Genomic DNA, 14,926 nt, shown 5'->3' on the forward strand with positions numbered 1-14,926 from the left:
GTCCTGCCCACCCCAAAGAGAATTTTGAATTTTTTAATGAAGGATACTGAAATTTCAATTGAAATATTGAAATTTCAATTTCATTTGAGTTTTATTTAAAATTTTACTCAAATGAATTTTGATTTGAAAATGAGGACTCCATTAAATGAGTGGTGATACATTCATGGGACACATTTTGAGGGAAACTAAGACTGATGGCGCTGTTTTGTTTTTGTCCTTCATAGTGACTAAGGACCCAGCCTACAAACTGAAATCAAGAAAACAAGCAAACAACAAAGTCTCATCCAAATCCTACGCTCAGCAGGTTTCCAAGGAGGTCCTGTTGGGTTTAAAATCCTACAGGAGCTCCTGCGGTTTCTCTAGCAAAAGTGGCTTAAAGTCCAGTGAAGGGCAAGCATTCCCTAAATCACGACTGCAGGGGAGTGTGAGGAGCTCTCGGTGGAAGAAGGGAGGAATGGCCACTGGCCCTGCTCGGGGCATGGAGGAGGGACTTGTGGTGGATCCCCACAGCATTGTGGGACCTTTCAAATGTCCCTCTGTTTTCTCTTTGTACACACTGTAGAGAAGGGGGGAGCTCAGAGGAAAAAACCCTGAGGCCTGTTGGAGCTTACTTTTAAAGTGTTTGATGGAGGAAGAATCATCCAAAGAACATGCCCTGCCCAGGGCACCTGCATCTGGCAGGGATCAGAGGAGTTCTTGGGTTCCTGGGGAACACAAGGGCCTGTGTGTAGCCCTGCACTCTCCCGAGGGCTGGCTGTGAGACAGTCAAGAAGGGAGACTGCTGCCCCTAGTGGATGCACAGCAGATGGGGGAGTTGAAGTCCCACAGAGAGGGACTCAGGCTGGCCTGGGAAGGAGCCACCAACTGTGCGGGATCCCTCCCTCCCCTCCTCCCTCCCTCCCTCCTTCCTCTTTCTCTTCCTTCCTCTCTCTGTCTCTGTCCTTCCTCCCTCCCTCCCTCCTTCCCATCCTCCCTCCCTCCCTCCTTCCCATCCTCCCTCCCTCCCTCCTTCCCTCCTTCCCTTCCTTCCTCCCTTTCTTCCTTCCAACTTTCACTTTTTAACTTGAGGTCTGAGTGTGGCCCAGGATGTTCTCCACCTCCTGGACTTTCTGATTCTTCTATCTCAACCTCCTGAGTAGCTCATTATTTTTTTCCTTTATTTTTTAACACTGCATTTTTTTTTAAGAACTAACTTATTCCACTAAATGTTGTACCTGGCCACGCATCTTAAAATAATGACTTATAAATCTGTCACATAGGTGCCTCATTTTACAGGCAGAAGTGGAGCGGGCCTGGTGTAAGAAGTTGCTCACTCAGGATGGTTGTACACACACACACACACACACACACACACACACAGTGAATAGACTCTTGCATCATGGTTTGAAGTGTGTCCCCAACAGCTGTTTGCTGATCATATTTAAGCTGGTACGTCCCAATGGGACTGTCAAAAGAGCTCCCAAGCATCCCATGTCCATGTTGGGATGACCACCCTGGTCTTGCCCCTTCCAGTGAGGAGAGGGCTCCACGCTGTCTCTGCCATTACCTGTGACCCCTCATGCTGTCCTCTGAACTGCTTTTCGCACACCTGGAAGATAAATCATGAGCATCAGAAGCCCCACGCCCTTCTGTTTAGCACCGAACATTCTCACCACTTTATAGTGCAGTTTACACATGATCATGTTTTGTGCCTTGAGAGAAGGAAGGCACAATCTTGCGCGAGATTCAGTTCGAGTATTTTTCTGAATGATTCCAGGGCTCACATCCTAGGAGAGCTCTCGGGTGGGCTGGGTAATGACTGTAAGTGGCCATTCCCGGGGCCGTGTTCTTCCTGGAATCTGTTTGCATCTGCACACAGCTCCAGCAGGAGTCAGAGATGGTCAAATGTTAGTGCACATGACCAGGAGCCTAGCACACACTCCTCCTGTCAGGGGACTCGATTTAGGTTAAGAACAAAAAGAAAAGATAAAAGAAAATCACATTCCATTTAACCCACATAAAAATCTGTTAAGACCTGCTACCAAAACTGAACTGTCCGTAGGAGAAAGAAGGTCCTGTGACTGGGGCAGTGTGAAGCCCTGGCGTGCCACCAGGGCCTTCTGGCTTGTGGCTGCTTTCTCTGACTATGCTGCATTTCCATGCTGCTTGTTCACCCCATCTCTTCTCTTTGTGTCCTGGTGATAAATTAAATTATAGATAAATGTTCCCAATGTTATCTTTACTTCTCTGGAGATATGGAGTCACTCTCTGCAGCCCTTGGTCATGAGTCTTCCAAAGCACAGCAATTACATTAGAGTAGGACCCTGGCTGCTCACGACTGTTAGGGAAGGGCACAGATAATACTCTGCTGCTAAGACATTTTATCTTCTTAATTTTGGGTGTGACAGTTGAGAAGAGGGAGCTGTAGACTCCTTTATTCATCTTATATTTGACTAGCATAAATATAGTCAAAAGCTTTTGCTTTCACAGGACCAACAGAACAGTCAAGAGGACCTGCTCAGGGCAGAAGCTGCTGAGGGCCTTGATGCCTTTTAATTTACTTAATAGGTAACTATTCTCAAATCCATCGACTTTAGGAGATTAGCATTTATGCTCTAATTTTTGTGATGAGATAATTGATATTTAAAGAGATTTTTTTTTAAATGGCCCAAACCTTGCAGTTACTCAAGAGGATGATGAAGACTTGATTCCAGGTTGAACCGAACTGGAATGTTTATATTCTTACACACCCGCACTTTCCACATCAGAACAAAGGGAACACCTAAATGCAGCCATGAGTGCCAGGAGAGCCGCAGGCCCTGTTCTCCACCTGTGACACAGCAGCACGGGTACTTCCTGACGGTGGCTCTCTGTTTAATGAAGACCTATGTCTGTCTGCAGGGGGCCCAGCTAAGCAGACCTGCAGTGGAGCCTGCGATGTTTTCAAGGCAGCAGAGAGCAAGCATTCAGGAGAGGGCCTCCACCCTCGGGGAGGAGGGTGCTGCTCACTGTGGCCTGACAGCGGAGGCGGCATAAAGGAAAAGCACTCATGGCAAAGAGGAAGAGGTGGCATCCTTCTCAAGGCAGAGGAAGTGTCGTGAGAGGAAACCTGTGAGCTAAGCCTTGAGGGCTGTGGTCAGAGACCCTCTGCCCTGGCTAATTTAGGCTCCTGGTTAGTTTTCAGTCAGATCCTTTCAAGCATAATGGACAGTAAAACACAGGGGGGTGGGGGGCATAGTGGTGACCCACAGGATCCCCGATGTTGGGAGTCGCCGGGCTCCAAAGACTAACTTCCCCATCCCCCCCCCCAGAAGAGCCGTCCAATGGTGAGCCCTGCTGGCTCACATGATCCCTACCCACCAATCAGACTAGCCCTGCTGGCTCACATGATCCCTACCCACCAATCAGACTAGCCCTGCTGGCTCACATGATCCTTACCCACCAATCAGAAAGCACCCCATGCCAACTGTCAAACTGTTCAACCATTAAACTATCATAACTGTCAAACCACCCCTGGCTCTATAATATGCAGAGCTGTTCCTCAATAAATGGGCATTTTCTCCGATGAGGAGTCTTGTTCGTTCTTTCTTTCTTTCACCTGTCCTAATTAAGTCTTTGCTGGTTGGGTAGCCCTCGACCAGATGTGCAGTGCTTCTGCATCTGTCAGGCTGAGAATCGGGAAGAACAAGCCTGCACGTTTCCTAGTGCAGCTGGGACTCAGCTCACTGAGGCACCAAAGCCTTCCACAGGTGCCTGGCTGTGTGCAAAGCTTCCACAAGTGCTGGTTCTGACAGCGATCACAGGAGGCTCTTCTCAAGTTGGATGAGTCTGGAGATTCGGATCTTAGTATGAAAGAGAGATGCAGGTCATTATTTTCAAATAGTTTCAAGCTTTGTCACAGTAATAACATTTGTTGAGCCAAACTCATCAATATAAGATCACCTTAGTCTAGAATTTTGTTGGGGCAAGATTCTAGGACACAGTTAAAATTTCAAAGCTGATGCTCAGAGTCACACAGATTTATGATGCCTATAAATGATTGGAGAATGCCAAACAAGAATGGAATCCTACTTTATTGTAATAATAATAATTAATAAATTCTAATCAAGTTCTTGGAGCAGATAGGATTTCAGTGCATGAAATGAGTAAAAATTTAAAGCGGCTCAATCCAAAAATCTTTAAGATTTGATTTTAGTCATTACAAAGAAATATTTCTTACTCTTAAAAATCTAAAAAGTAATATTGTAATAGGAATCAAATAAAAGGTATTATAAGTTATGTGGAATGACAAGTTGAAAAGAAAAACTTGAAAAGAAAAAATCAAAGCTAGCTTTTTGATAGAATTACAAAATCACTCGGTTAAAAGACTGCTACAGAAATATACAGATGAACAAAAAGCATGAGATGCTCAACATCATTAGCCACCACATTAGCGTAAACCAAAATAAAAAGGAAATGCCACTTTAGACCTGTTAAAATAAGCACGTTAAGAAGTAGCTTTTATAAGAAATGTTGGCAAAAATGGAGAGGAATTGGATTCTTAATACATGGGTTTTACAATGGTGCAGCCTCTTTGGAAAACAGCCTGACAGTAGATACAGTTACCCTGTGACCCTGAAATCCACCCCTGAGCATGCATCCCGGAGAGGTGAAATGTGTTCACACGAAAGCATGTGCACGGCCGTCCACAGCACATCATCCATCATCTGTAAGGCCAAAAAGTGGAGACAGCCAAATGTCTACTGATTGACAATTGGAACATGAAGTGCAGGGCGCCATCTGTCAGAATGTCACCGGACAACAAGGAGGAGTAAGTTACAATCCATAGCCCCATGTGAGGAGGCCTTGAGAGTTGTGTGCTCAGGGGAGGAGTCAGTCCTAACACACCCCGTACCACGTGATCCCCCCCAGTGCTCAGAATTAGCAAATCCACCAGGGAAAAAGCTGGTGAGAGGCTACCTGGGACTGGGTAAGTAGTGGGGAAATGGGAGATGGGAAAGAGTTGTGGGGTTTCTCTTTGGAGTGATGCAAATTTTCTTTAATTTGTAAACATGATGATTGCACAACTCTAAATATACTTAAAAGCTAAGATGCACACATCAAATTGTGATGTATATGCAATATTAATCATGCCGTATTTTAATTATATTATATGACAATAAAATTTACTGAGAAAAAAAAAACTCCACAAATATTATCAAGTCAGAGTTTAGCAAGTAATGACAATGTGATTGTTAAAACTAACTTAGTTTGAGCTATATTACAAATAAATGTTTCTGTGTTGAAAAAATTACTGACATCATAAACCACATCTCACATACATATCAGCAGTGTGCAGTTCAAGGGTAATGGGCTACACAGTGCTTCTAAAGTGGTCGTTCACATTTTAGCTACCTACTACCATTTTTTGAAAGAACATAAGCGGCTCTAAATTGGGAGGTTGAAATTAGCAGCACAACATGAAATGAGAAAGGTCATACAGAGACATGTGAAACCGAAACATGCACGAGGAATAGAAACGAGAAGTGACATGTTTTAACAAACACGACATTAGGGCCTAACTCTGGCCAGTGCCAGAGGCTTGCTGTTCCCCAGGGTGAGCCAAGAGGATCAAAGAAGGTGGGTGAGGTGGTGGGTGAGGAGAGGGAACTGGCCACTTCCCTCCCCTCCAGTCTCCAGTGGGACCAAAGCAGAACCAGCTCACAAAGCATGTGAAGTAGTTTGTTTACAGAGTTAGCTGCAAACCATCCTGTGTTCATGTTTTCCTTCCTGTAGGTGCAGTGTGACCTGCCACATTGTCCCCTCCTGCCGCAGGCAAGGATTAACAATAATAAAAGACCCGAACCCTGTCCCTTGAGCCCTCCAAGTTCTCTCTTCCGGCCACCATGGTAAACAATATTCTGGGGATTTTGGGAGCCTGAAGTTTGAACATGTGAATGTAATAAGCAGCTGAAATCCAGGAGATTTTTAGGATAACTGGGTTTTCCTGTGTCCATAAAGCTAGCCGAGTTTTGTTTATCCTTCCATGTCACATCAAGGGTTGCTTTTATTAAAAATTAGCAGACAATAATATATCAGCTCTAAAAGAGCTCTTTAAATGAAGACTGGAATAATGATTAGAAATATTTTATAGTACAGGGAAAGAGCGAGGGAGAATTAATTTTTAAAAGCATAATGGATCAGAGAGTACTCTGAGATGGCTGAATAGGAACGTCCTGGCTAAGCAACAAGTTGGAAATGTTTTAATAATGTTATAAATAAGAGAAAATACAAAAGTATTTTTGGAGAAGAAAGTGTTACGCCATTGTGAGTAACAGTTCCTGATGCAAGGGTTAGGTTCAGTTGGACCCCAGGAAGGCAGCGGAGAAGCCTGCCCAGCCCAGACAGTCTCAGAAAGGTTTCATCTCCACCTTCAGCAGAAGGGGTCCCTGCACGGTCACCTTCTCTGAAGAGCGTTCATTTTCTTTTTATCTCAACCTTCATAGCTGCGCTTTCGAGATGATATTTTGGACAAAGAAAGGGGCAGATGTGGGTCAAAGATAAACGTCCTGAAATTGCAACAGAGAGGGCACAGCAGAAACCCAAGCCCCTCCCCTTGCCTTCGCCTCCAGGAGCACAGTGAAGCAGAGCCAGGGCAGGGTGAGCAGTGCCAAGCAAGAGCCTTCCTTCCCCTTTCCAAACCCAATGTTCCCTCTAACACCAAAGGAGACAGTGAGAAATGAGGAAGCAGGAATTGCTTGTCATGCTGCTCCTGGAACAATGAGCCTTCTGAAGAGAGATAGGAGGGGTTAATCAAAAGCTGTGGAAGTGCCTTCCTGTAGCTCTAACCCTTGTGCCGAGGTGACAACTGCATTTCCAAAGGGCCCAAGCAGGGAAGATTGCCAGGTGGGCTTTGGGAAGATGTCAGCTTTCTTAAAAAAGGAATGTTCAACTCAATGGTCCTTTTCTGTTATGTATTTCCATATTTTACCTTGATATTTAAAGATTTTTAAAATAATAGAGAGTTTACAGTAGAGTTTCTGCATCTATCTATCATCTGTCTAGGAAAGAAAGTTTCCTAGAGTTTTAGATACACTAAAGTGTGTTTTATTGTTATCTCGAATTCAAATAACCCTGCAGGAGGGATTTAACACATTACACTGGAGCAGCTTCATGTACTCTGCTGATGTTCAAGCACTCCTGGTGCTTGATCTCCACTCCTTGGTTCGGTTCTGGGCCCCCAGGGCCTCAGCAGTGTGGTGGAAGGACTGCAGACACAGGACAGGGGACTGGAGGCTGTGGCCCCAGCTGGACGGCGGACCTCCCGGGCTCCAACTTCTGTTCTGCAGCCCTGAGAAGGCTGTGGCTCCCGCCCTCTCAGGCAGCCCCAGGTTCTGGCTGACTCTGACTCCAGAGCAGTGGGGTACACAAACACCCACCAGAGAAGACAAGTGGCTTTTCCTCATTTGGGAAGGAATAAAGCCTTGCTCATGTCCAGACTCAGTGACATCATCTAGCCACTGACCCCTCCTGACTTCTTAACTTCTTGCAGTAGCTCATTTCTGATTCCTAGTCCACACTGAGGTTCCACTTCTCTCAGTTTATAATGTCCTGAGTTTTTTGGTTCAAAAGAATGGGTAAATTCCAGGCTCAGAGTACAGCACATAATGTTCAGTTGGTTTTTATAGCAAGTGAGATGATTTCTGCATTCTTTAAGTTTTATTCACTTCTGAAAGAACTATCCAATGAACACTGACTACACGGCCTCCCCTGAGGGTGCAAAGATGAACAGACCTGTATTCCCAGATTTCAGAGACAGTTCTCAGGCCAAGAATAACCTTAGTCACTAAGCTTGACCACCAAAATTGCACTGGGCAGTCGTAAGCAGGAAAGGAAGACAGTGTGGTCAAGACCGCTGTCACTGGGTGGGGGTGCAGGGTAAATGAACTCAGTTCTGCTGAAACAAAATGTAGGAGCCCCTTTGGGCTCTGGGGTGAGCTAGTGAGCAGCCCTGGAGGACATGGGAGGAGGGGGCTGGTCTACCTTGAGGCATTTGCCTGAGGCTCTCTGGAGCTCAGAAAGCTGGGCTCCCACCTCCCACTGAGACTGGCAAGTGGGGTGGTGTCTTTCTTGATAAGTCCATATTTCAAATGGATGGCTCCAAGTCCTGGGGGAAGCCTGCCTGGCAAGAGGTGGGAGAATTGCATCTCAGAGGGACGGGGAGAGAATTGACAGTGGCAAGTTCCTAAACGAAATGCTCTAAGGAAAGCAAGACTGGCATCCTACCCTCAGAAGGAAACTGGCTTGAGGTCCAGTCAGTGTTAGGAAGAGTCAGACTCCTGGGTCAAGATGAAAGATGCTTTGACAGAATGGAGAAGGAAGCAGTTCATTTACTTAGATTGGTACAATCTCCCCTTTAGAGGAGACCTAGGAAATGAACTCCCTGTGGCTGAGGCGTATCTGTGTAGTCATCACGTCAGCCTGGATGTTCCAGTGGGCACTTTCTTATGACTCCAGGGAAAGAAGTGGAGACAGATGAAGCACGGGATTCTTGATGTGTAAAGTGGGTACGTGATTCTCTAGTCCTTCCCCTGTGCGCTCAGTTGCTCGGTGACTTAACATAAGAGCCGGGGCCGGATGAGCAATGCCAAATTTTGGACCCCTAAATCCACAAGTGGGGCAGGAGAGGGTGTGAGTAAGGAAGGGAGGGAGGTGATGGGGGTCAGGGAAGCCAGGCCAGCTCTCCCAGGCCTCCACCTGGGATCCAGCCACCACTATGTGCCTTTGTCACCATGCTCGCTCAGTGGACCAGCACATGGTGACATGTCTGCTGTGGTGTGAACGTGCATGCCCCCTAAAAGTTTGTATGTTGAAAACCTAATCCCAAATCGTTATGTTGACTGTCCTGGAGGGCGAGGCCTTGGGGAGATAAGGGGGGTTCGATGAGTTCACAGGGTGGAGTCCCCACTGGCAACGGTGGCTGTAGAAAAGGAGCAAGAGGCGAGAGCTAGCATGTTGGCTGTCAGTGCCATCAGATATCCTTCACCAAGTTATTAGGCAGCAAAAAGTCCCCTCTCCAAATGCCAGCACCTTGAGTTTGTATCCCAGCCTCCAGAATTGTGAAAGTAGGTTTATTTTCTTTACAAGATACCTGTGGTATTCTGGTGTGGCAGCAGAAAACAAGCTAAGAGTCCAATTCACACATCGTTGAAGTACATCATACATAAAGAAGGAGCAGGAAAGGGAGGCCCAGAGGACAGGGAGTGAGGGAGGGAGACAGAATACAGGAAGGATTTCTGAACAAATTAAGAATTGTGGTAGCCAGAGAGAAAGGGGATTTGCATTTTGATAATTTAAAGACAAAAAAATGACCAACAAGAATATCAAAGTTGCCCAGAGAAACAAGTCACATTATTTGAGAATACAGGCTTGGCTAATTAGATTTCCAAGAGAATGTCAAGTCAATTCCGATTAAATTTCTCTTATTATAATGTCACTAAAGTTTAGAAATCCATCAAGTACATTAGATTATGGCAATTTACCCTGCACTTGATGCTTATGTTTATGAACATCACAGAATATTAAAACAATGTCGGACTCCATCAAATATCACTCCCACTTAGCCAAGACTTCGGCAGTCTTTCAACTGCACGTTGCAATAAAGAGAACTGGGTTGATTGACTTATTAATGTGTTTATGTAAATGATGCTCCTTGGGAAGATAAAAGAGCATCAACTCTGTTTACCACAAGACAAAGACCATGGGAGAAACTCCTCATGACCCCTGTCAGTGGGAGTGCAGGTGGGCTGTCGCTTTCTGACTGTGTGGAAGGGCAGTAAAGGAAAGCAGTCTGACAAAGATTAGGCCTTCAGCTGGCTTTACCGGGGCTGGGCATCCATTGCACTTAGAACCTCCCCAGGCATTTGTTTTAATAAACAGAAGAAAGCTTTGGAGAAGCCATGTTTGCTCCAATTTTACTCGTGTGCCAGTTTTACCCCAGATATGCTGGAGCACACCCATGCTCACACCTTTCAGAAGGAAAGAGTCGGCCTTGACCTATGTCTTTGGGTTGCATCATGTCAGAGTTTCTTCAAACTCCAGCAGAGTTGCTCAGGCGGAAGAAAAGAAGCAGGCACCCCCAGGAGCCCTTGAGCACCTGGCAAAAGCCAGCCCCTCTGATCCCAGTCTTTACCTAACTAAATACTGAATTACACAGTCTTTAGAATGCATGTGTGTTTATATTAGGAAGCTGTTTTAATAGTTAATATAGAAAATAATGATTTTTTCCAACTTTCGGAGGACAACTGATTATCTAAGACACAGAGCGCATATCCTGTGTTTAAAGATTCCCATATGGTCACCTGTACCTTGGAGAAGAAAGAGGGACATTTATCCATTTTAGACAGTGGACTGCTAATAATATCTTTGATTTTGAACTAGGAAGTTCAGGTTTTGATGAAAATAAACTTAATTAATCACATGCATGTTTCACTATGCATTATCTCATAAAGTAAAACACTATATATCAAGTACATAAAAACTTTTAAGGAATATTTTCAAGCCCATTCAGGATAAGTTGATAAAATATCTTATTAGTAAGTAACTGCATTAGAATAATGTCCCCAATGATGTTCATAGTTAAAGAAAAAGTTCATATTCAGACCTCATCAGAGCCTCATGCAATCAAATTAAACATTTTTGTCTCAGTTATCCCAAAACTCATTCACTAATTTATTTAGTAAATATTTCTTAAACATTGGCAAAGTGTGAGGTATGATACTAAGCTCTTAAAATACAAAGAGAAATATGTCCAATATCTAAAATATATTTAATTTCTTAATTGACAGAAAACATTACCAACACTATAAGAGTGTTTACTCAAAGAGACACATGCCAGGAAATCAAATATGTCTATTATTTCTTGCCTGTTACTTGAATTTGTAGTTGGTTTTCTTTATGTGGCATGTTGGGTAGAAGTCACTTCCTAAGGCACAGTAACTCAAAGATGATAATGTACAACATCACCATAGCATTATGTAACAGTATAGATTAATGAACAATATTAAAATTCAGACCATTTCTCCCAAGAAAGAGCTAAGAATTAATCTCTAAGGCAGTTCTCCAGAACCATATTAATTCCATTCTCTAGTGAATATATTTGTTTAAACATATTCTGAAAAGGCCACACATCTTCCAAGAGTGAAGAAAAAGTATAAGAAAACTTCCTGCTTTGCTTGATTTCACCATTATGGTGAATTTAATATAATTAGTTCACTGGAGGAAAGGAATTAAGATGATAAAAATAATAACTGCAAGGTAGGTTTTCCTGTGGACAATGGGTTCTCCAGTAATGAGAACCCAAAGAACCCTAAGGCCTTCTCTGCAGACTCAGGGCGTTAATGGCCTTGGGATATTGGTTAATCTTCTTAGGAATGTGTTCTTCAGGTGAAAACACCCTAAATGTGTCCTCATTATTACTTTGGCCAGTTGAACAAATGGAATATCAAAACGCAGATTTCACATTACATAAATTCTGGAGTATCAAGATGAGCATCTTTGAAGAACATTTGATATTTATGCCAACCGTGCTGTTCTCCATTAAGCTGACCTGGCAGTGCAGCTACAGAACAAAATTTTCCTGGTATCTCCACAAAAGATAAGTGCCTGCTATCTTCCAAGTTGTGACACTAAGAAAATCCTATTATCTGATTATGCAACTAAGCAAAGCGAAACTACAAGATTAGCATTATATCACAGATAGGAAACAGAATCACACCAGAGTTTAGAATGAAAAATACGAAGCAAGAAAAAAATGGGCTTTTTTTTTTTTCCTCCTTCAGGAATACAAATTGCATCACAGAGAGTCCCATGCTTCTTTAATCTGGAGAGAGAAGTTCTGTTATTTATATCATTTTGACAAAGCAGTAAAATAATCTTTGAAAACAGAATAGCATGTATCTTTAAAAGCCGACTGAGACAGTCCCTAAAAATAGTTTACCAAGCAACAAAGTCAAATTGTTGGGGAATTGCTCTTTAATGCATTAGAGAGTCTATTCCTATGGCACTTAAGCCAGCCAAAGTAATAAATATAAAATGGTAATCTTTCTCCATGAGCTGTTCCTGCAGCTCCCACATGGGCTCAGCCCACCCAGGAGTAATATAACCGTGCCTGGTAGCAGGAGTCTGGATTCAAGAAGAAGGCAATGAGCTTCTGCTACTTGACTAAATGCACTCAGAAGAAGTCAGCAATTACAATTAATCCCTCTGTTGCCCAGCGCCGCCTGTGTCTATTTCCAGAGTGTGAATGTCAATGGGCTGTTTCCAGTGTAAGGAAATTTCTAGAGTCCAACCAAGGAGTGCATGAATGCCCTTTATAGCCAGCTCCATTTCCTCCGGTCCCTCCAGGCTTCCCCGCACTGCAAGGGAAAATGCTGACCAAAGAAGAATTTCTGTGTCAGTCCTTGTAATTTAAATAACCACAAAATCACCATCCAGGAGAAGCCCAAATTTCCAAAATCAAGTCATTCTTGGGAAAGAGCCTATCTGAAATAAAGGATGAATGAAAATGAAATTATCAAAAGAAGTTCAGAAAACAAGACTCATGAGATGTAACATTGGAGCTATTGGTGCCCCATTGCTAATAGACCATTTTCTGGAAATGCAGAAGCTGTTATTTAATGCAAACATATACTACCAAATACTTTGTTTTTAATCATGAAACATGGAAAAGAGGCACTGACTTTAAAAAAAAAATTGGTTCTTTTTAGTTATACATGATAGTAGACATCGTATAGAATTGAAATTATGTTGTATAGAGTTGAAATTATATTACATGTAGGTCTGAAAATTTGAATCTTATCACTGTCCTTTTTTCCTACCAGTTTTTAATTTTCTCTCTATTAAACTCCTGTGTGAAAGTTGCTAGGTATTGTGGTGAGAAAACAGGAGGATATTGTTGGCCTAAGAAATGTGAAAAGATTCTCTTGCTATGTATATATTAACTTAAATAAAATTAAGTTGTAAATAAATGTAAGTGTTTCTCGATGCCCAGGTTTGGTCCTGGGTAGCCCCAGAGAAAATGATCCTGCTTTTGGCAAGGCTCCAAAGAGTGAGCTCCTGAATAACAAAGAGCCTGTGCAGGGCCATGAAACCTACCTTCTCTTAAATCCCAAAGAAAGCTATGGTTTCTGCGATACCAAGGAAATCCCAGGCAAGATGGGCTGCTCCAGGGAGACTCAGTAAGAGCCACCACTTAACAACCACTTAACAATCAAGGGGGGATTGATGTCAGGTGCACAGGTTGGTCACAAGAACCCAAGTGAGATTTTTCAAGGAGTCGCTGAGTGCTGGGAAGGGCTAGCGTGAGAACACTAAACCTGGGAGTTACCGACAGAGGGATTCACAGTCAGGGTCAGGCACTCCCTGAAAAACTTGAGGCCCAAAATGTGCCCCCTTCTCCACTCCTTCTTTCCTGAGGAATAACATTGTAAACTGGTGGATGAGGGTGGACAGTCTGGCACAGACTTTGCTGCTGTGAATTTATGCTAAATGGCATAAATGTCCCTCGAACACAAATTTGAGGATACAACAAGAACAAACACTTCTTGACCAGAGGACTCCACTGATTAATTCTACCTATTATTTAAGGAAGAAAAAAAATCCAATTCTACAAAAACTCTTACGGAAAACAGAGTAGACATAATATTTCTCAATATATTTTAGGAAGATGGAATTATTTTGATACCAAATGCAGACAAAGAGATACAAGACAATAAAACTGTGTTAGTCAGCTTTGCATCACTATGACCAAAATGTCTGAAGAGAACAGCTCACAGGTTTATTTCAGCTCATGGGTTCAGAAGTTCAGCCCATGGTCAGCTGACTCCATTGCTCTGGGCCCAAGGAGAAGCAGACATCAAGGTGGAAGAGTGTGGTGGAGGAAGGCTGCTATGCTCATGGCAGCCAGGGAAGCAGAGGGGAGGAGGAGCTGGGGGAAGAGATATTGTAGGCACCAAATGATGGCACAGACCTCAACAGGTTCAGCAAAGCCCTTTATTCATTCCATTTGCGGACTCAGGCACTGTAAGGGGTTCATTTTCCGTATGCAAACATGGCAGTTGGTGATGAAAGGAAAGTGACCACAACACTCAGAGCAACCAAAAGATCTTTATTGCAGCAGTGCAACAAAGAGAAAGGAAAGAAGGAAAGAGAGAGAGAGAAAAGAGAAGAGATGAACAGGGAGAGAGCAAGAGCAAGAGAGAGACAGAGAGCGCGCGTAAGAAAGATAAAGAGCAAGAGAGAGAAAGAGCAAGAGAGAAAGAGCAAGAGAGAGAGGGAGAGAGAGGGGGGCCTGGCAGGAGGGAGTTTTTATAGCCCAAATCTAATGGGGCCTCTGGGTCTGCAAGCTGCCTTGTTGACCCAAGGGGGGGTTAAGTGTTCAGCCTTGAACAGGGTTGAATGTTCAGACTTGAGGCAAACAGGTGATAAAGGACCAGATAGAGGGGGGTTTGAGTGCGTGGGTTATCTTGCAGCCAACATCTGTTCAGCCTGCCCTGCAGACAACACAGTTCAGCCTGCTCTGCACCCAACAGGTGACAGAGGGGATTTTAGTTTTATTGGGTACAGTGAGGGTGGTTTAATCATTGGAAACTGTGGATGTGCTGTTCGGACAGTCAGGGGCTATTTGTGCAGGTTAAAACTTTAACTCAGGAAGGCAGTCCTAAAAAGGGTGAAACTCATTGTTACCTGGAGAGATAGGAACCCAGATCCTGAGGGATGAGTAAGCAAACCCCACCCATTGCTTTTCTTTCTCTGAGATATTTGTTTCCTAGAGTTTTGATATTTCTGATACCTCCATTTAGGACTGTTTTGCAGTGGGGGAAGTTGAAATTTCAGAACCCGGCATTCAGCATCTTCCCCCTTTCTTCAGCACCCATTATTTTGGGGGAAGGATTTACTGGGAGAGGTT

Source organism: Marmota flaviventris, chromosome 6, assembly GCF_047511675.1.
Source record: "Marmota flaviventris isolate mMarFla1 chromosome 6, mMarFla1.hap1, whole genome shotgun sequence".
NCBI lineage: Eukaryota > Metazoa > Chordata > Mammalia > Rodentia > Sciuridae > Marmota > Marmota flaviventris.